General features: G+C 35.3%; 1 protein-coding gene across 6 annotated transcripts in view; it reads left to right on the top strand.

Moving 5' to 3' along the window:
- Positions 1–21,580, top strand: part of shep (alan shepard) — a 509,138-nt gene that overhangs the window by 65,588 nt on the left and 421,970 nt on the right. The window lies entirely within an intron of this gene.

The raw sequence follows: 21,580 nt of genomic DNA, 5'->3' as shown, positions 1-21,580 counted from the left end.
GAAATGACCCGATCAAATGGCCCAAGACCTTGCGATTTAACGCCTCTAGATTATTTCTTCTGTTTTATGTTCAATAAAAAGTTCAAGAGCTCGAAGACTATAGCCGAAATTCCAGCCGAAATGCTGCACCAGGTCATCGAAAATTAGATAAACGAGTAGAGATATGGAAACGGAGTCGTGGTGGTCATTTGGCCGACATTTTGTTCAAATCATTGTGACCAAATTTGAGTATTATATTTTATTATTTTCACATAACTTCGTTCTTGTAGGTAGACCCTTTAGCTGCCATATAAACAGGCCGGTCAAACTAAATGTGTTTAAGAAATCTTTTATATTTGTTAAAGGTGTCATAGCTTAAAGTTTTTCTTATTGTTTTTGTGAAACTATTGTCCTCAGTGTATTCGGGCGTCCTTTAAAAATTTAAGACCGAAAATTTCTGCATTTTTTTAAATAATAATACACAATACTGTTAATATGTGAATGTCTGATTTTGTATAGTTGTTTGTGTGTATACACCACTTTCTTCGTGGCACTATTATATGTATGCATTAAATACCGTTACACTTTATGCTCGGTGAATTTTTAATTGCGGTTGCTTGTGACACAGAGCGAACGCGCTGGTCAGCTCACATATCTGTCCCCATAAAAATACTGTGCAAGCATTTTAAATAAAATATCCTTTCATATTCATACATAACTGTACATACATGCACACACACACTCATGCCAAAAATTGTTTTTTCGCACAAGTGATGGATGTCTTGCGTTGAGTGCGCCGCACAGGTCGCATCCACATACAATTTGTATACTTGTATAATATTTGCAAGTGTATATATATGGCTGTGTGTGTGTCTGTGTGCGTTTGTAACTCAAGTGAGTTGAGAAAAGAGTTGGCACTTGTCTTCATAGCTGACTGGGTTAAGTGGTATCCTGAAATGTAAGCTGCAAGTGCGCTTGTCTGTATGTGTGCATGTGTGTGTGCAAGTACTTCACAAACAGCATTGTGCCTAAAAGTATACTTCTTTATACGGTTTATATGGGTGACTGTGTGTGTTTGGAGCTCTTTTTGTACACTTTTTCGCTTGCTTGTGACAAGCTGCGCTTGGCTTTCTGCAGTTTTGATTTATTCGTGCCTTTCCGGTGAGCCAGTGTGTGTATGAGTATCTATATATGTATATATACATATGTGTGTGTGTATATATGGTATACATTCGCTTTCACATGTGAATATATCTTAATTTTTGCATTGTGCAAAAGTGTTTTTCTTTGTTTCTTTAGCTTCCACTTTGCATACTCGTACTTATATCATTCCGCTTACTTTTGCGTCTTTACCGCTGTTGTTTCGCTTATTTTTTAAATATATTTGTAATTTTATTTTCATACCTTAGGGTAGTTTGGTAGTTATTAACTTTGCCACGTAGTTTTTAACATCCAAAAGAAAACGTTGGAGACCCTAAACGAACGAGTCCCTCAGTTTTTGAGATATCGGCCAGAAACAAGTGCTTGTATGGAAACATTTTTTAATTAACAAGATGGCTTAACAAAACTTCGCTTAGATTGTTGACCAAGACAAGGCTACAATCTCTGAACATATTGTTCAGATCGGACCTCTATAGCAGGTAGCTGTCATATAAACTGAACAATCAAAATAAGTTTTTGCATGAAAATTTTGTTTATCTGAAAAGTTATCTTCACGAAATTTAGCAACGATCATTATCCAGAACAACTTTATAACCCCTGAATATATTGTTCAGATCGAACCACTATAGTATATAGCTGTCATACAAACTGAACGATCTACAGTTGTTGTATTGTGCTGTGCTGTTTTATTTGGCATGATATCTTCACGAAATTCGGTGTAGTCTCTGAATATATTGGTCAGATCGGGCAACTCTATTATATAGGTGCCATATAACCTAACTGATCAAGTTAAAGATCTTTTTATACCCTTTTGTGCTAACGAAATGCCTCTTTGAAGGGGTTTGTAGCTTTCGTACGGCCGTAGTTAACGGCTTTTCTTGTTTTTATCTTACTTTTTATTATTTTTTTGTTGTTGCGGTGATATGCTCTTCTTTTTGACATTTTCACAATTCTGCCATGCAAATGCGGCATAAATTTCGGTAAAATGTGTGTGGCAAGCCAACTCACACACACACACATATAGACACACATATAAACATACATAAACACACCTTCTTGTATATATGTGTGTTTTTGTCGCTGCCACTCTTTTCGCATTATTTTAATAGCGGCTTTTCGAGCACCACATTAACATTTACAGTTATTTTGCATTCGTTTTCTTGATTTCTTTTGCAGTTTTTTCCCTTCTTTCGCATAAGTATTTCCTTTTTGGTAGTATTTTAAATGTCACAATTATTTTTCTCATTTCTCTCATCATCCATTTGATTTTGCACGACACAGCAATGCTGGCGAATTTACATACATATGTAAGTGTATGTGTAGCGTAAGCTCTTTCACTTATGCAAACATTTTCATTGCTAAAATCGCATACTTGAGATTTTCCAAAGGCACCTAACATATTTTGCTTATTTAAATGTCATTTCTATAAATAAACATTAAGTTGAGTTAAGTTCTGTCTTACTTTGTGCAAGGCAAAGGTGCTGAAGTATTATGTGTATGTGTATGCACTTGTGTGGGTAAATGACAGTTATGTGGCATGAAAAGAATACTTAAGATGGTGCGCTCACCTGATTAAGTAGATTTGAGGTTCAATTACAAAAAAAAAAAACAAACAAAAGGTTTCGAAATTAAAAAAAAAAACAGTTAAATTTGCATAAATTGAATCAAATGCGGTTGATTTTCTTATGCATATATTATTTACATATTTATGTATTCATGTTTTTGCTCGCAAAGTAATATTCAAATAATGCACCCAAATCAAGATTAACATTTACATAAACCTTCGAAGGCTTCGGGTATTCACTTTGAACCTGTCCCTATTCAAAAGTAATAAACGTGCTATAATTATGTAATAAACATAGCTGGAAAACTCAAGCGAAAGAGGAAATATGTGTGCCTATGACGCCTTCAAAATAAGCTCCATATCAGAAATTACAAGCATGCCTATGTTTTATTTCTTTTAACATACACTTGTTATGAGCTTCGGCTGGGATAACCTTCAGTTTCTGTACGAATTTTAATTTTTTTCCGTTTCGGCTAATTTTTGTCGCGTCATTCGCTTGGTTGTTGGACAGTTTCGAAGACATATTTCTAAATCCACTTCTCGTCACCAGTAATGTTGCGTTTGATGAATGTAGGAACCTCAGCTGCTTTGTGAAGCACTTCTTTTCCGACCTCTACTCGACGTCGTGTTCGCGATTGAAGTTTTGTGGTACGTAACTCTCATTGAGACGCTTCATACCCAAAACATGAACCACAATATGTTTAGTCGATCTCTCAGAGATGTTGAGATGCTCTGCTATCTCTCTGCTGCCAACATGACGATTTTCATGCTATTTAACTTTTTCAATGTTATCGGTATTAAGAGTAAGTGCAGTTAAGGAAAGTCCTTTTCGATCATTTCGATTTTTTCGGCAACTTTGAAGTGTACATTTTTTCAGAAGAAACGACTTAATTTTAGAAGCCGACAGTTTGCCAAAAATCAAAATTTTCACTACTGCGATCATTAACTGTATTCAGCAATACTAAATCATTAAAGTACATTAAATACTGATAATGTGCTCTTCAAAAAAAAAAAAAAATATCACAACTTTTTCTGGCTTGTAAACCCCTTAATTGTCTTGTTTAGTTAAAATCGTGATTATGATATATGCGGAGTGAAAGAGTTCATACTGCCAAATTATACTTCCAAGTTTTAATTTTTCACAGTCAGATAGATGACTTCGCTTTTGTCCGGTTAAGTCCTAGTATGTATGTTTTGGCCGAACTGACTACATTTAAAAAGTAGCTATGAACACCGAGGGAAATAAAATTTTAATGAATGTTTTAATAGTAAAGTAATTTATATGTTTCAAATGTTCGTGTTTCTAAATAATCACCTGAGACCTGAATGTAAATATTTGTGTATACGCTATACATAAACCAGTGCTCTTTTCGTAGATCCATATTTCTTCGCTTATGAATATAACTCTGTTACATGCTATGAATGTTAATTTTTGAATGCTTTTTAATTCTTGTTTATGTATTTTTTTTCTTTTCAGGTAAGTGATTTGACTTCTACACCTTAACGGTTTTATATTTACACATATCTATGTCTTGTAAGAGTATGTGGTAAGTTATTTGCTCTATGAAATTATATATACAATATTGCAATTGAAATTATTAATGCGATCGTGTTCCACAGCTATTTTACTGTGATTTTCTTCTCCAATGAAATACAACAAAAAATAGCCTAAATTTATTACAGGCCTAACAAGGAGTTCTGTTGTTCTCATTGAGGAGATCAATCTCAATGATTTACATGGATGCTATAATTTCATTAAGCTGCTTTTTATTTTGTTTATTATTTTCATGTTTTTTTCATATATTAATTATCTGTCATCATTTTACAGTCTTTCATCTTATGCGCGTCTTAATCATAAAATTTGCATGACTTTTAAAACGAAAACGCACAAAATTTTTTAGCTATTTCGTTCGTGGTTTTTTAAAGTTATATTTTTAGAGTAACCAAAACAGACTAAAAAAAAGAACATATTAAAAAAACACAATAAATTCACATAAAATTATGCTTCTTGAATTAGAGGTTAAAAAACAGCGCTCACGTCCCTACGATATCTAGCCTTGTCATTTCAAAAACAACATAATGACGGATTCTTGTTGTTATCATCGTACGAATCAGCAGAATTGAAATTTTCTATTCAAATAGAATGATCTTTTTTAATTTTATCGAAGTTTTTTAAAATATTAGAAATTAAAAATTTTATGCTTTTCTTGGTTCATATGAAAAATTTTAAGAGTTTGCCAAATTCAAAGTAAGGCGAATGATTTGAATTTAAGATAATGTGATGGCCGCGTAGAGAAAAGTAGTTTTGAGAATAGTGTGTTTCAAATTTTATGTCTAAGTTGGTACGACACTAAAACGGCTATACCTTTTAAAAAATGTTTTGAAAAATCCTGTTAAAAGATATTTTTGAATATAGCTATCGAAATATGAAAATTACATTTTTTTATTTCTAGAAAATTTCTTAATTTCTATTTTCACGTGATTTTATGAAAAACTTAATATTCCTTTTTTTTGATTTTCCTCGGAAAATAACGGAAATGGTATTACTTTTGGCATCTACACAAACTTTTAATACTAGTACTTCATAAATAGACTTCCTTAGACATACCTCACATAATTTAAATGATATTTCAAAGCGTACGAATATGATGACAGCAAATAAAAAAAAAAATGTTGTCCATTTACAAATGTTTATAGTTCGAAAAAAACGATTGTTTGGTGTTGCTATTAGATAAATCCAAAAGGTGCTTTACGTATGCAGAAATGTGGAAATATTATATCTAATTGGTATATGAATTGGGTTTTTTTTATCACAAGTTGTGTTTAGTGGGTCAAAATAACTAATTGACGGGCCAGATGTAACATCCGATGAATTTAATTTGTAACTATGCGTCCAGGTATGTTCGATGGCAAAAGAATCAGTCTGTATTGCCTCCAAAATATTATTGTTGGATTATATAATAACGGTTATAACTTAAAATTTTTAGATTTATAGTAGCAGTTAATATTGAAAGTAATCTAATTTTTTAGTATTGGAATACCTTGTACAAGTACTCGATCAACTTTAAGTAAAGAGTTTTTTGGAACGATTTTTGTTTACTATTTAACTGATCAATTAAATTACGAAGTTATTTATATATTTTTACTAAGAATTAATATGCGAGTGTTAGTTAAAAAATTTAAGCAAAGTTCTGGAATTTCTCTTCGAAATCAGCTAATGTTTTTTGAAACCTTTAAAACAGAAAAAAAGTATAATGTTAGAAGAAGCAAACGGACAGACAGCTATCGGATGCTAAACAGTGTTCAAACAGGATAGTTGGGTGTGGCAATTAAGTCGTAAATTTACTCAACTTGTCTGATTTACAAATTCACTCAATTTAGCTTAAGTAATCAATATAAGAAAGTGGCCTAGAATATATTTTATTTATTTAATTTATTTAACTAACAAAAGAAATGTTGAAACTTTTCATTCGCATTGTGAACGAATTTTAATTGCATACTGGCTTAGTTAAACTGATTAAAGTGAAACATTAACAAGTGCGGATGAAATTACAACAAAACACCGGGTTTCTGTCATGGCTTTCTTCCGCTGAGAAAGTATCGCACATAGAAAATTTATACAAATTTAATAGCAATAAAATATTAATACAGCAATTAGTTAATTGTGCAATTAATCAATATTTAATTGGGCAATTAATTAATTTTTAATTAGAAAATTAGTTAATTTTCTAAAACTTATTGGTTTAGCATTAATCTTTTATGATTTAAAACTATTTATTTAAAGTGCCGTGTTATTTGCCAACTTTACCAAAGGTTTAATTAGTTTTCTGACACACTATTTTACTTTCCGAAAAGTTCTTGTCATCTCGTCAAGAACTTAACGGTCTTTAGCTAAGTTTTTCCAAGAGGGATGCTAGCTGCTATTGTTATAATTGCAGGTGAGTACTGATGCATGTGCATGTAAAAAAATATATATTTGCCAGTGGATCCGCATTTCCATAGCAGAAGAGACAATTAAAAGTTCCCTAATATCCTCAACTTTGCGCCTTCTCTAATTAGCATACAAAATACACACATATATGCAACCTGTGTACATATGCAAATGTAAACATATATGTATTTATATATACATATGTATATGTATGTGTGTGTGTTCTTATTAAAAAATGCGAGTTGAAAAGATCCAACTAAATGTTTGCGCCACAAGGCTCCGCTCCGGCAGCTGGCAGCAGTTTGCAAACTTTTTGTGTCATCCAACATCCTCAGCAGCGGCGCAGCGGCAGATGAAGGGAAAGTAAACAGCACTAACACATATGTACATACTAGTATATGTTTATGTAGTTGTATTTGAAAAACGAGAAAACAGGCTAGTTGGCGCTTTTTAAATATTCCGTTTGGCTGAATTTAATGGCCACCAAAGCGGCTTGCCAATATGATGCCTCACTTCACCTCATGCCAGCGCGCTAAACGACGATGAACCGGTGCCACGACTGTTGTCAGTTCTTTAACCAGTCTGTTTTTAGTACTTAGTTAAGGTGCTACTAGCGCTGCTTGATGACTATGTGGAATTATATAAGTTCTTCCCCCCGCCTTGACTAACTAGCGTATACCCGCGCCAGCTCATCGGTGTCTCAGCTCAACTATGGCGCTCATATGTCCATGTATGCTCATATGTATGTGTAGGTGTGTGTGTTGTGTTTGCCACTAATGTTGCTGATGAGGCTGGTTTTCTGCTGGTGCACTCATGCGTTTTTATGCTGGTTGTTTGCACAAATTTTTGAATATGACAGCAGCCCGGCAATGGTGGCTGCTAGTGGGTGGATGCTATGGTGTTAGTGATGGCGGTGTAGTTATTCTCGTTTTCTCCATTCACGTATTCTTTGTTTGGCACGTTCTTTCAGTGTGTTCTTTGTGTCTAATATTTTTAATTATCATTATCTGCGCAAATGTGCGTTGCATTTGTGTGTGTGTGTGTGTGCGTAGTGTTACATATAAGTAGATGTATGTGTATGCATGTGTATGTGTGAATATATAATATATATGTGTAAAAGGTTACAGTAATTATTCACACACGCCATTTCAATGATTAACCTTTACTTGACTGATAAAAATTGGTTAAAATGATAAAATAATGAAAAAAAAAAAATATTAAATAAAAATTAATAATATTCACAATAAAAGAAATGTTAAATTAGGATAAAAAATCTTATATAAAAAAAGACAATAATAAAGTTTTCCATACAAGGACTTCATTTTGATTGGTCGGTTTGAGCGACAGCTATATGCTATAATGGTCCGATATCGTCAACTCCGAGAAATGATCAGCTGCTTGTCTCACTTTTTGATTTTATATGCAGTGAAAACCCTCCTACTTGCAGTAGTGGAAACAAGACTGCTAACAGGGCGGTGGTCCTTGACGTAACGCTAGCCTCTAGAGAAATTACTCCCTTGATCTAGGAATGGAGAGTTCTAGATGATCTTAGATACATTGGTTTTAGCTCGGACGTTTTTCGCCCGGAGTGCAAAACTTATCGAAACTTCAGTAGTACAAATTGGTAACTATATTGAAGGAAGCTTCGATCAGCTCCTCCAACCGAGCCCGACAAGGACTCGATCTTATTCGCCGATACGATTGATGAGTTCGTCGAGTTCTTCCGCGCTGTATTTAGGATTACTTTTGCAAGCTCTTGTCCTTTGAAAACTCAAAAAGGTAAAGTGTAACCTCGTTGGTGGACATCGGCTCTAAAGAAGATCAGACCTTCGAGCAGAAGCCTTTTAAACAATGCCCGTAGAAGTAGCTCTAGTGATGATTGGCTGCTGTAAAAGGCAGGACTGGCTATATAAAAGTTTGAGTTAAAATAAACCCAGAGAGTCTACTGCGAAAGTGTGGAGGGCTGTCATGAGTCCTCACGTTTAGGCGCGTTTTAGCGATAAAACCTACCGTGAGCAGCGAGGAGTCGTTGAAACTACTCCTGGATACTCACTTTTCGTTGAACTATTCCGCTGAAGAAGTGCCACTGGGGGAGCTTAGAGCGGGCTGTGCAGCCTTATTGGACCTTTTGGATGAACGTCACCTTATGTGGATTCTATTCGAACTGTGTTAGGTTAGGCCACGTTCTGAAGGCTTGGAAATCGGTTAAAGATGGTGTTTATACCGAAGCCCGGGACCAGCCATGACATTCTTAATTAACGTTTTTATCGTTTGAGCCTGTAGAACGAATTCATGGTGAACCACACCACAGCAATCAAACTAAGATAGCATCATCATATTTGTAAACCCACGTCTCATTCCCAGTAATGATGCGTTAGATGAATGTTGGTTCCTCAGATGCTTTGTCAAGCATCTGTTTTCGGCCTCTACTCGTCGTTTTTACAACAGATTCAGGTCTTTTTCTACAATTCTAGCATTGACACCCTTCATACCCAAAACACTAACCATAATGTGTTGAGTTGATACGTAAGCGATGTTAAGATCCCTTGTTATCTCTCTGTCGGCAACACGACGATGTTTAAGAACTGTTTCTTAAATTTTTTCGACGTTATCGTCATTAACAGAGGTGGATGGACGACTCGCATAAGGCAAGCTTACGATGACTTCACAACCTACACCGCATGTGTTGTGACACTCAAATACGTGTGTTTGTGGTAAAGTAGACTCCTAAACACACTTCTGTGTTATACTCAACGTTGTCGTAGCCGCGATTTCGTTGGGAGCACCAAATTTCAAGCAAACACTTTGTTACATTTTTTTTCATGTTAAAAATCGCCAGATATAATTTTCGTATAGTAGACAAACAGCAGCCGAACTCACACTAATAGACATATGGAGATGAAACTTCACACCAACATAAAAAAAAATTTTTACCAATAATGGAAAACAATTTTTTCGATTCGCTTTGCGGTCGCAGTTTATATAGATCAGTCCGAGTAAAATTTGATCATATGTTAGTTTATAAACTACAAGGATATTTTAAAATGCATTATAAGTAATCGAGGTCCTACTGTAAAGATATGCGTCGTTATGTTTAGTAGCTAATAACCTTACATATTTTCGTTTACTTAAGTTTAATTTCCAACCACATACTTACAGAAATATTTTAGAGATTTCAAAGTTAATGACGTAAGCAAATTTGCAAGTTAAAAGCAAAATGTATATGCAGAAGGATATGTATATATTTATAAATATATATATATATATGTAGTGTCAATATGTACAGAGCTAATATTTACACGTGCTTTAACCTGTAATTATGCTGCTATGTTGACACATGAGTTGTAATTTATAGATGTACGAGTGCTAGTAAAATACAAGCTCCCACACAAATCAAAAAATAACCCTTGCGCTCACACACATACATACGCATATATAATACATATCTACACATGTTTACTCTTAATACCACCTCATATTTTATTTAAATGCAGGCGTTGAATTGCAGGTTTTGGTTTGATTGCATAAGTGGAGCATAAGTCAGTGCAAACGCATATACAAGTACACGCATATATTTGCATTGGTGCATTCATGGAATTTATTAGGCTGTGTGCTAGAAAACTCCGTAGGCTGCATAAATTACATATTAAAATTGTGCGATTTTTTCCGCATTCATGTAAACACGGTTATTAATTCAGCGTAATGGTGTTAATTAAAACTTAAATCCGCTGCCGCTGAGGGCATTGTGCGTGGGCTTGGTGCACTCGAAAGTCAGACGGCGGTTTGGGAAAAGCTTTACTAAAAAAATAGTAAAAAATAATACAATGAAAGTTGTTTAAAGTTTTGGTTAGAAAAAGTAAAAGTTGTTAAAACGTCAATCACTTGAATATTTATTATTTAAAAGTATTGAAAATATAAGTGTAGTGTTTTTTGATATTATATTTCTGGAATAGGTAGCTAATATCAATGTATATTTAGCAAGATTAATGTATAATACTTTCCTCCTGCGTGCTAGCTCTTAACCCATAGACCATGCGAGAGCTTAGCAGACATTGATCGCTGACCAGCAACTATGTGACTGCGAGATCCTTCTGGCTTAATGTTGAACGCAGGTTAATCCACTGAACTACTTGCTCTCAGAACGTGCATTTTGCGCCAATCGTAGAAGTACTTACTGCACGTTGTCCAATAGATATCCAAGTAGTAAGACTAAATATCTTATCGGATGCAAAATGTCAAAATTGTATGGAGGAAAGTAAGTTGAAAACATCCAAGCACTTTCCCCTGCATTGTACAGCTTTGCAAGACTAAGATTGAAACATCTCGGCATTTTTACTTTCGGCGAACCAATAAAGATAGTCGTAACGGTTATTAGCCGCCTCAACAAATTTGTAGTCGGTTCAAAGTTATTTGTCGAGTTATGAGTGTTATCATTATATAGCAGTTTTAGTTATCGAAATGGACCGGTTTTCTTCCAGTTTACAAACTTGAAAACTTGAGAAAATTTTTTTTCCGAAATTTCAAACCTTTTTCGGCTGCAAACAAAACCTTTGATTAATTTTATTTTCATGAAAGCTGAATTGCGTGTGTGTTTGATCGAAGAATGAGCACTTTTGTGAAGGCATAATATACACCAAAATACACAAAAGAAAATCGAAGACAGAGCAAGTAAAAAAATGAAGAAGAAGGCAGAACAAAGGAATAAAAAATAAATAAATAAAAATTACATGAAAAATTAGAGAAAATCAATTGTCATTACAGTTGGCAAAGTTGCTGTTATTAATAGCTGTGTATTTACCAAATAACAAAAAAACACAAAGGGCAACAACAACAAACTACAACTACACTTGCGCTGCAATTCGCCTGCCTTTTTGCATTCGTTATTTGCTCGCATTTGCTTTAGTTTTTGAGGGCATGCTATTGTGTACGCTAATAATAAGAATTGTTATTGTTGTTGCTGTTGTTACTGTTCGATTGTTTGTATTGCAAACAAATCAAGGCAAGCCAAAGCCAAGTCAGCCCGCCTAGACCAAGTTGAGCAGTCGGAAGAAAGCGAGCGACTGAAAACATTGTTATTTATTCATTTGTATTTGTTGCTGTGGTGATTGTTGTTGTTAGTTGTGTTTCGATATTGGAATCATGTCACAAAATTAATCAGTGAATCAATTTGTTGCAAAAAACTAACAAGTAGTTAGTAGTCCTGGCTCAATATTGTGGAAAAACTATCAACAATTACAAGCAAACAACAAAACAAAGAATACCAAAAAAAAAAAAAACGAAAGGAACGAATAAGACGAAGACACGAAGCACGAACGATAATGAAATGTGTAGGAACGTACATACCTACATATATACAAAGAAACAAGTTGTTGAATGAAATTTGTTTTCGAAATTTTTGGTTTTTTTTTTTTTGGAAATACACACACATAGGCACACATACACACCCACACAAATGAATTCGTTACAAAACTGTTTGTGTTACCCGAACCGAAACCGAGGAGAAATTAAATGACAAAAACTTTTACAAAACTTAACAAATTGTAAGCCATTAGCTCTCGAGGCTCTCATACTTCCTCCACTGCTGCTGTCACTGCCTCTGTCAGTTTTGCCTGTGCCAGTGTTGCCATTGCCGCTGCTCCCACCACTGTTGTTCTTGCTGTTCTTGCCGCTACGGTTCACTTCGGTTGGGTGGCAAGGATGAACTGTGTCATTTCGTTTCAAAAGGACTCGCTAAATTACACAGAATTGAATTTGGAAATTTTTACTATCGTTTTAACTTAACTAAAAATATACCGTTATGTTTGTCGTTTAATTATTTGCAAGCCTCAATTTTCTTTATGCATTGTGCGGCAGCAAGTTTCTCTGTGCTGCCATTTTGAGCGGGAACATTTGAGGGCGTGTAATTTAGCGTGAAATTTACTTTATACGCCCAGAAACTAAAAGTGAACGAAATAAATAAATATTATGCTAAAATCATACAAATATTTTCGGGTTCAGCAAAATTTGGTTTTGAAGGGTTTACAATTTGTAATTTTTTAGAGCTCAACTTCTGCTGTTCAGAATAAATTTACCGTTAATCATGCAATTTATGATTCGTTCTAGTTTGCTCTTAACAAATTTTAAAGGAAATCTATTCGAATCTCTTTAATGTATGTAAATTAACCGCTGATACAAGACTCTAACTACATTCTTGAGATATTTATTGTGCTGCCTAAAGGGACTTCTTCTTCTTAGTTGAGGCTTCTTTTAGCGAGGTTTGCATCCACTCCGATATCAGAGCTGCTATACAGGTCACGTTGACAGTGAGCTCAAAGCTAGTGAAGGAGTACATGACTTACTAGCAAGCTACTTCCATATTAAACTTGTCTGCGTACCTGGCCACAGCGGAATCGTCGAAAATTATAAAGCCGATGGGATTGCAAGAAACGACACACTTACCAAATTTCATCAGGATGGGAACGAGTAGGGATTCCCCTGTCTAAAAATCAGCCTATTCACCTCACATAACCTATCCTGAAGGTACTATGTGCTTCACAGTTTGTTTGCTATAGTTGGTAATGCTGACAGCTTTCAAAGCTCTAATGTCTGCAGATGAGTCTCAGAGCACCTAGTGAAGATTAATGGATCTAATTGGTAGTATGGAGACACTATTAAGTACCACCGAATGGAGGTTATGAAATTGTGAAAATTATGACCTTCCCCTCCATCTTTCCTTGCACAGGCTTATCACCAAGTTTGTAACTTCCAGAAGGAAACGCCGGAGACCCTATTAGTATATATTAGACAATCAGTGTGCCGAGCTGAGTCGATTTTACCAAGTCAGTTCCTATACTAAAACTAGTCTAGAGTCTATTACATAATTTGATAGCATTGAAAAAAGCGTTCAAATTTAAATAGATTTGACGTAGGATTGATCTAAGTTGTCAAGAGTTTGACGAATTAAAATTAAAATGATACTGGAAAAAATTCACAAAATTAAAGCAATCAACTGTTACTTACGTCCTCTCCTCCAGCTGGTTGAAGGGATTATTTTGACTCAATAAAACTTTATTTACAAAGCAATCATATACATATTAATGTTTCATACATACCTGCTTTAACTTACGTGCTTGCTTATGCCATAAGTCTCTAAGCTATCTAAACTGCTCTTGAGAGCGAAACAAACAGTGTAATATCTAATACATACATATTTTCTACTATAAATATTCAGTTAATGACAGTTTATTCTATTAAAGGAAATTTTCTGCTTTTCAATTACACTCATTATTCGTAATAATTTTATGAACCCTTCAAAACTTATTAAATGATGAAATACTCGTATAACAAATGCCACTGATGGCGAATGCATGCAAATGCAAGCATGCATACAGGCGCTTAAACCCACACTATTGCATGCACGCGCACACATATACGATGCACGACAGCTGTGCATGCGCTCGGCGATATCGCATGCAGCTAGCGAATATGCTGCAAATGAAGTTTGAGAATGTAAATTACCAGCTCATCGCATATTTTACTAAATTGTCATAAATTAGAAGCTAACGGAAGCAGCTGAAGTAGTAGCGGTGGCAGTGGTGGTGCTGTAGACCGCCACCAAAAAACTTGTGAGAAAAGTTATAATTTTATGTGGCACGGAGCGTTGTAGCAACACCAAAAGCCGCGAAATTGAATATATTTATGGACCGAGCAAAAGTTAGAGTTACATTTTGAGGTATGTGTTGTGAATTTCACCGATAACGCCAGCGGAACCTCGCTTTCACTGCAAGCAAGCACATAAATGCTTTAACTAAATTTATGCATTCTACATATTTTAGCAGTTGAGCAAATTATAACAGCGCCAGCAGATGGCCGACAATGCCCGTTCCATATTTTTTCTACTTAATTTTTTATTTTTTTGCTCTACTTTCAAGCGTTGCTTTTCTCTCTGTGTGTGTGCTTAATTAAAACTGTAACTCGCAGCAACACTTAACCTTGTAAATTTATAAATATTTATACGGTTTGCTTTTCTGTGCGAGAGAGCGAATGAAGCGCTAGCAGCAGTATTGTGATTTATGCGACACTGTGGTTTATTCTTTCGGTAAAAGTGCTGGGAATAAGCGACATTCTTGATGAAGCTGATGCGATGGGTCCTACATAATCTGAGTGATCGAAATTTCCAAAACCTTAGTACTAGTTTTTGGCTTTCACACACGAATCACTCGATCGAGAGGGCGGCAAAAGGATCGGATAGGTCAGAGGATTGTTCGAAAAACGTCTGTACCTAGCAATGGTTATCGCTCGGTTGCTTGAACTACTATTACCGCACTCCGAGAAATGTTTTCCATCCAAATATATTATATGACATTCTTCGACATCTACTGAAACCAAAATTCGTCCAAGTTCATATAGCGTCTTCAACTTGCGAAACAATGAACCTCATATGCGAACAAAGTGAGGTCTCTATGCGAAATTTATACCGATTAGTTAAGCTGAATGTTTATGTTTCGGAATGGAAGTGACGGACTGACATGTTTGACTTTAAGTCATAAATTGCTTATAAAAAAGGCTTTTACTGTCAAAATAATTTATGAGTAAAAAAATCCACTATATTTCATATTAATGTATATACTTATATCATAAAACATATATGTAAAGATGGACAGCCTTCACTTATCGCTATCTCACACTCTTACTGTCTCTGATAATACTCAAAGACATTTTTAAAAGACTGAAGTTAAATTCTTCGTCGCTTTTGAATTCATTTGAGCAACCGCCATGGAGCTCTGAGGATAATCCGTACTTCTAACATTGTTCGTTTTTGATCTTGCTCCACTCTTGGTCTCGTAGAATGACGAGATTATTTTTCCTCTATTAGTTTATATAAGCATTAACTATTTTCTGAGCTAAAAAAATATTCCTTAGCCAAAGTACTGACAACTTGATTTCAGATATCCTGGTTAAGTATATGAATGTGAAAAACTTTATTTTGTTATTTTTTGGGCTCTCTCTAATTTTTATCATCTCCTTATCTACTTTTCCTGTAACACGGATGGCGCTGTTGAGCATTTACTCAAACCTAGTGTACTTCTACTGAATCGCATGAGAAGAATGCTTACTGTTCGAGCAAATTCCATCTTCGATATGTGTATTGTTCTATGAGTACTACTATCAGGCACACCTATTCACCCAATGTTCGTTTAATCGAATAGTGAATTTACTTTGGTTTTTAAACTTTAGAGCACAATTTTTTCAAAAGTCAAAAAAAATAATGAACGTAATATACATACATATAATATTTTTTACATTCCTATTCGTATACCGTTTCGAAGAATTTTAGTTAGGCGATCTTATTTTACTATTGTATTAAACATCAGTTTCATAACCATGAGCATGAAAAAAAAATTTTTTTTTTTTATCGATATGGGTTAAGCAGAAACTTACTTTAGATCCTGTGATTTCTCACCGAACCACTAACCTCTACGTTAAGAAATCGATAATATGCAATCGATAACTTTAGTTTATAATCGATAATCTAAAGTCGATAATTTTTTCTATCAAAATTTATTACATTTATGGCGATTGATATCATCTTTATATAATAGTTGTATGCGTTCAAAAATATCTACTGAAAAGATTCGCTACTCGTATAAGGTGGCGAAATCTCTCGACTGGGTATATATTATATTATATTAATTACGATTTCACCGCGAAGTTTGTTTGCGTTCCATCCGATTATTGTTTTCTCAAAATAAGTTTTTTACAAAGCTGTGTCTTTACCATGGTTTAGAGGGATTTTGTAAAGGGCAGCTTAATTTTTCCTATAGTTATGAAAAACAGTTTTTCTAAATGATGGTCACTGAATTTTAATCTATTAATTTCTCCTATTTTGGCGGGGAAAAAATGAATGGTCTAGATGGTTGCCAATAAATTCCTTAGTTCTGATTTATTATTGTAGAAAATATTTTCCTTCTGTTTCACTAATTCTGAAGCTGTCGCTGAAACTACGAGTATATAGTATAAGCCTCTTCTGTCTTTTCGAATCAAGACTTCACTAAATTTTTCCTACAAGGCAGCTAAATTAATAGGTGCACTATTTCTAAGAGTATTCATACCGACTACACGTACATATACAGCCAGCCATAATTTTGCTTGTTTGGCTGTAAGCTCTCGCCGAACCGACTAGCTGCGCTGCTTGTGGCATAAGCAAAACTTTTCCCATACATAATTATTAAAAGTGCAACTTATCAGCGAGAAAATTACGTGATGTCTGGCAAAACCCTTGCAAAACTTTACACACCAGCTATGCGCATGCACATGCAAGTAAATATGTATGTATGTGGCGGTGTATTTGTGAGTGTTTAGCACGCTTTGACGGCATATCGCGTAAATTAGCATCGCAGCGGCTAAGACAGCGGCAACAACTTCTTACGGTATGGCAGCACTGTTGAACATGTTGGTGTTGCTGTTGTTGTTGCTTTTGATGCAGCGACTGCACGTTGTTGGCCATTGCACGACTTATGTTTCATTAAGTATCTGCAAAGTGGTGTGCGTGCCGCTGTTGCATTTACTGACAACAACAACTTAAGCAATAACAACGACAACGGTAAAAATCGTTGACACTTGCATACTTTGCATTTGCGGCACATCGCGTTCGGCGCAACCTGCGGCTTATTGCCTGAGTTAGAGCAACCGCGGCGAGCTTCGAGTATTACTACTTGATAATATGTTGTTTGCGGTGCTATCTAAGTTCGTTTGCACTTGTTTACTTTTTAAGAACTTGGCAAATACTTTAACTTGAACTGAACTTTTCGCACCTAATAATCAGAAATTGGTTTTTAAGTTCTTTTACGAAAACTTCATAATAAACGGTGAGATGGCGGTATGCTCGGTGTTTATCGAGTTGAGAGGATTACATAAAGGGTTTGCTAGAATTTATGATTTTCATATTTCTTTGCACTGTGTTGGTTTTAACGTTCGAAAATTTGGTGTTAAACAAGAAAAAGCGTTAACTTCGGCTGCACCCAAGCAATGGTACCCTTCACAGGTGTATTTCTTTTATTAACTATGTGTGCAACTAAATCTGAAAACGTAACTGGCCAACTGTCAAATTTCGTGAATATATCTCGTCAAATGAAAAAATTTTCCATAAGGCACTTTATTTTGATCGATCACTTTGTATGGCAGCTACATGCTATATATACTCGGATCTGATTAATATAATTGAATATTGTAGAAATTTCTTAGACAGTTTTCCATGTCAAATTTCGTAAAGATACCTTTTCAAAGGTAAAAGTTTTCCATACAAGAACTTAATTCCGATCGTTCAGTTTGTATGTCAGCCATATTTTTCGATTACAGTAGCTACCGAAGCACCAGTCAGAACCCAGCCGAGAGTTCAGTGTATTTGTTGCATTCTACTAAAATTTGTTTTCTAAATTCTGAAAAACAGAATTGAATAAATCAAGGTGTTATTATATAATTTTGATAAGGGGTTCTCAGAGGTTCTCAGTCAAAATTGACAGTCTGGAAATGATACGAAATAAAGTGTTTATCTATTTGCAATCTATTTAATTGTATAAGAAGCGGGGTGTTGTTTTATAATTTCTTATTTTGCAGCCTTAGTAGTTCTTAGAGTATACAGTTGTCTACCCTCGACATACCAAAAAATGTGTGCATGGAATATGGACTATGGCAACCTATACTATTGCACTACAGTACTTGAAGTGATGATTCTTGTTTGGAAAAGACGTTACAAGGAGTCCACTTTCATTCATTTTTATCCTTCGTAAGGTTTTGGATACCTGACGCCATTATAGAGTTCCAGCAGCCGGTTACTGGAATGGAAGCGCTTCTTACAAATAAATCTTGAGACATTTACTGTCTTACAGTTGTTTGAAGAATTCTTGCCTTTAAATTCCGGTGAGAATAGGCCAAGTGCCACGTTATGCATTCCTATTAGGCAACAGCTCTAATGCTTTGTTCATAAACCGTTAGGCGCAGACATCATGCAACGCCTTCTGATGCTATTAAAAGCAACCGCCTTCTTCACACCACTTAAAATTGCGCCTCCTCCCTTTAAAGTGGCATCTCATGTTGATGTCACAGCAGTGACATAAATAGCAGATGTGAAAGTTGCAATTGCAATGCATTTTTTTGTTGTTGTTTTTTTTTCGTTTTGTTTTTCGGTGTGTGTACTCAACGTTTGCCTTATCTTAAGTGCGAATTTATTTATAGCGCCACCACAATTCCTCAGTTGTGACAATACTTGAAAGCTCACACTTTGCAATTTCTAGTTTCGGCTGTTGAAGCAGTTAGGCAGCGCCACCTACAGCTGGCATCATCGCTCGGCACCAAACAACAAAAAAAAAAAGCTGACAGGGTGGCAGCACTGTATAGCGCCTTGGTGGTAGTAGGCGCTCTTGAGAAGCGCAGAAAACTCTCGAGCACCAGGTGCAATGGGTCGTGTAAGCTCTAAACGAAGGCACTGAAATGGCAAAAATGCAAAAAAAAAAAAAAAACTCGATAAACTAAAAAAGAAGCACATCACGAGTGATGACAAGCCTGCGTACAATATGCACACATACACACATGAGTAAAGTGAAACAAAAGCGCTGTGTGTGTTGGTATGTGCGTACTTAGTGAATGTCGGCTTTCGGCTTGAGAAAGATGACATTTGAAAGTATTTCGTACGTTCTGAGTGAAAATTATTGTCACAAGTGTTGCTGCGAATGTATTTTTATACATATTTACTTTAATGCATATACTACTACATGTATATACTCGTATACATGTACATATAGATGAATGCGATTCAAGCTGAAGACATTTTTTCAACATTCATTCAACTCGCTTCCTTCTCTTTATGAGTATAGGTGAATATAAGTATATATCCTGCAGGAAATTAAACGAAGTAGTTTTTTGAAAAACATTTTTTTTTTAATTTCTTTACACCTCCGTTCTAGTATTGATATTATATACATATGAGATGAAGCGTGCTAAAGTAAAGTATATTGAAAAAAGTTTTTCTGGCAAAACCGTTATTTTACTATTGACTTTGTCGATAAATCTTGTTATTACGTAGCCATCTTAAGCATTTAGATCTTTATTTTATGCAGTGAGGATTTCAGCTAAAGCTAAGTATGTGTTTACCAAGCCAACGCAGTGAAAAAAACCCGTCACAGAGGTCTGAGTGTGCATATTATTATCTATCGATCACCGCTAAAATAAATATTTGTCAGCTACTAATCTTACTCAAAATCATCAATAGTTTTTCGGGTCTTTCGGAACAACTAAAAATATATCTTTTAAAAGTCCCTAGTTCAAAATCTAATTACACTCATTTCTTTTATTTGTGGTCCCAAGTATTTTGATTGTGCTTAAGGTCGATATTTGTTGTATCAAACTGAGAAAGCTAAACATTTTACCTCACCTGAATTTTGGAAGTTCTCACTTCTTTTTTTATTGTTCTAATATCGCGAGAATAAGGTTTAAACTTTCCTCTCCCTCTTTTGGATAGGTATATTGAGAATTGTGGAATATTCTGCGAACTGTGGACCATTGTGCCCTCTACTGTTATCACAACACTTCATTTAACCCAGTTGAAACAAAAAGGCTAAGTTAAGTGCCTGGTTTTGATGTGTTTTTTTTCACCGGATTCTTTTGCGCGATAGCCGGACTTCTTATTGCAATTGCGGGGCAATCAAAGAGTATGTGTGTTCCGGTCTCTGCCTTGTGGTCGCAGAAACGAAACAGAACTGTGGAATAGTAACCGGATCAGTGCAGATGATACCTTAGGCTGCAGTGACCTATATAAAATCCCACTAGCTGTGGGTTATTAGTTACTTGGACCGTTTTGTATCGAACTCTTCTAGAAACAGCTTCGGCTGACGACATTTAAGACTTTTTCTTTTCCCGTAGCTCCTTTCGTAATGTATGGGAGCCCAAAGAACGACTCTTGAACTATTGGCTTGATTGCCACAACTTCTTTTGCCTGAATATCGGCAAGCTAATTATCATTGTTGCATGTAATCATGCTTGGGAAATGCTATTTTTTCGTAGCGACCTTGTTAAGCTTTTTTTATACACGCCTGTATCACAGTTGATTTGATTTCAACGGACGAGATTGTCTGATGTGCCACTTGGCTATCACTGCGAATGACAATATCTTTCCCGTCATAGTTTTTCTCTAGAATAATCTCTGTACATGGGTACTATCTGTCAATAGTGTAGACCTAAACTTTCAAATACTTAAAAATTGGCCCGTGACTATTCGGTGCGTGGTCTCACTATCTCAGCCCTAGTTCCATCCGAATTTTTCGAGCCGTCTGTATACCATTGGCAGGTATTCGTCAAGAATGAAGACCTCCTATTCGCTTTTGCTGCCCAATGAAATTTTCAACCCCTTTTGGTTCAAATATATTCCCTTGGTAATGCCTCTAGAATATGCCATCGGTAGATTGTCTCCATTGACCTGTTCTTTGCTCTTATTTATTTTATTTATGACATTCCTGTAGCCACGGTTAAGTTCGTTTTCTATACGGAGTAATTGAACAATATTTAGAACTTTTAACTCTGATAGGATAGACACAAAAATTTAATTGAAGATAAGATTACCCCATGGATAGCTTTAACAACGAAGTGCACAATATTTGGCGAAATATTTGGTCTTACCAAAAACAGACAAATAAACTACACTAACTATCTGTAGATAGGTAATTAATTACTTAGTAGTTTTGGGATTTGCTAATGCTTGAAGTTGCTGAAATCGATGTGATAGTTAAAATTTTCTTACACGTAAGATTTTTGTTGTAGTCAAGGTGTGTTGGGGTCGAACCACCACCATTTACTAAAATTAGAAAACTAGCTCTACGTGATGGAAAGTTTTTTAACTCAAATTCGTAATCAGTACACCTCAATTATCCCCACATACTTTTTAGTCGCAAATTTTTTCTTCAGATTTGTTAAGT

Source organism: Bactrocera oleae, chromosome 6 (assembly GCF_042242935.1).
Source record: "Bactrocera oleae isolate idBacOlea1 chromosome 6, idBacOlea1, whole genome shotgun sequence".
In the NCBI taxonomy this organism is placed as follows: domain Eukaryota; kingdom Metazoa; phylum Arthropoda; class Insecta; order Diptera; family Tephritidae; genus Bactrocera; species Bactrocera oleae.
Note: the sequence above shows the minus strand (reverse complement) of the source record. Positions and strands in the feature narration are given on the sequence as shown.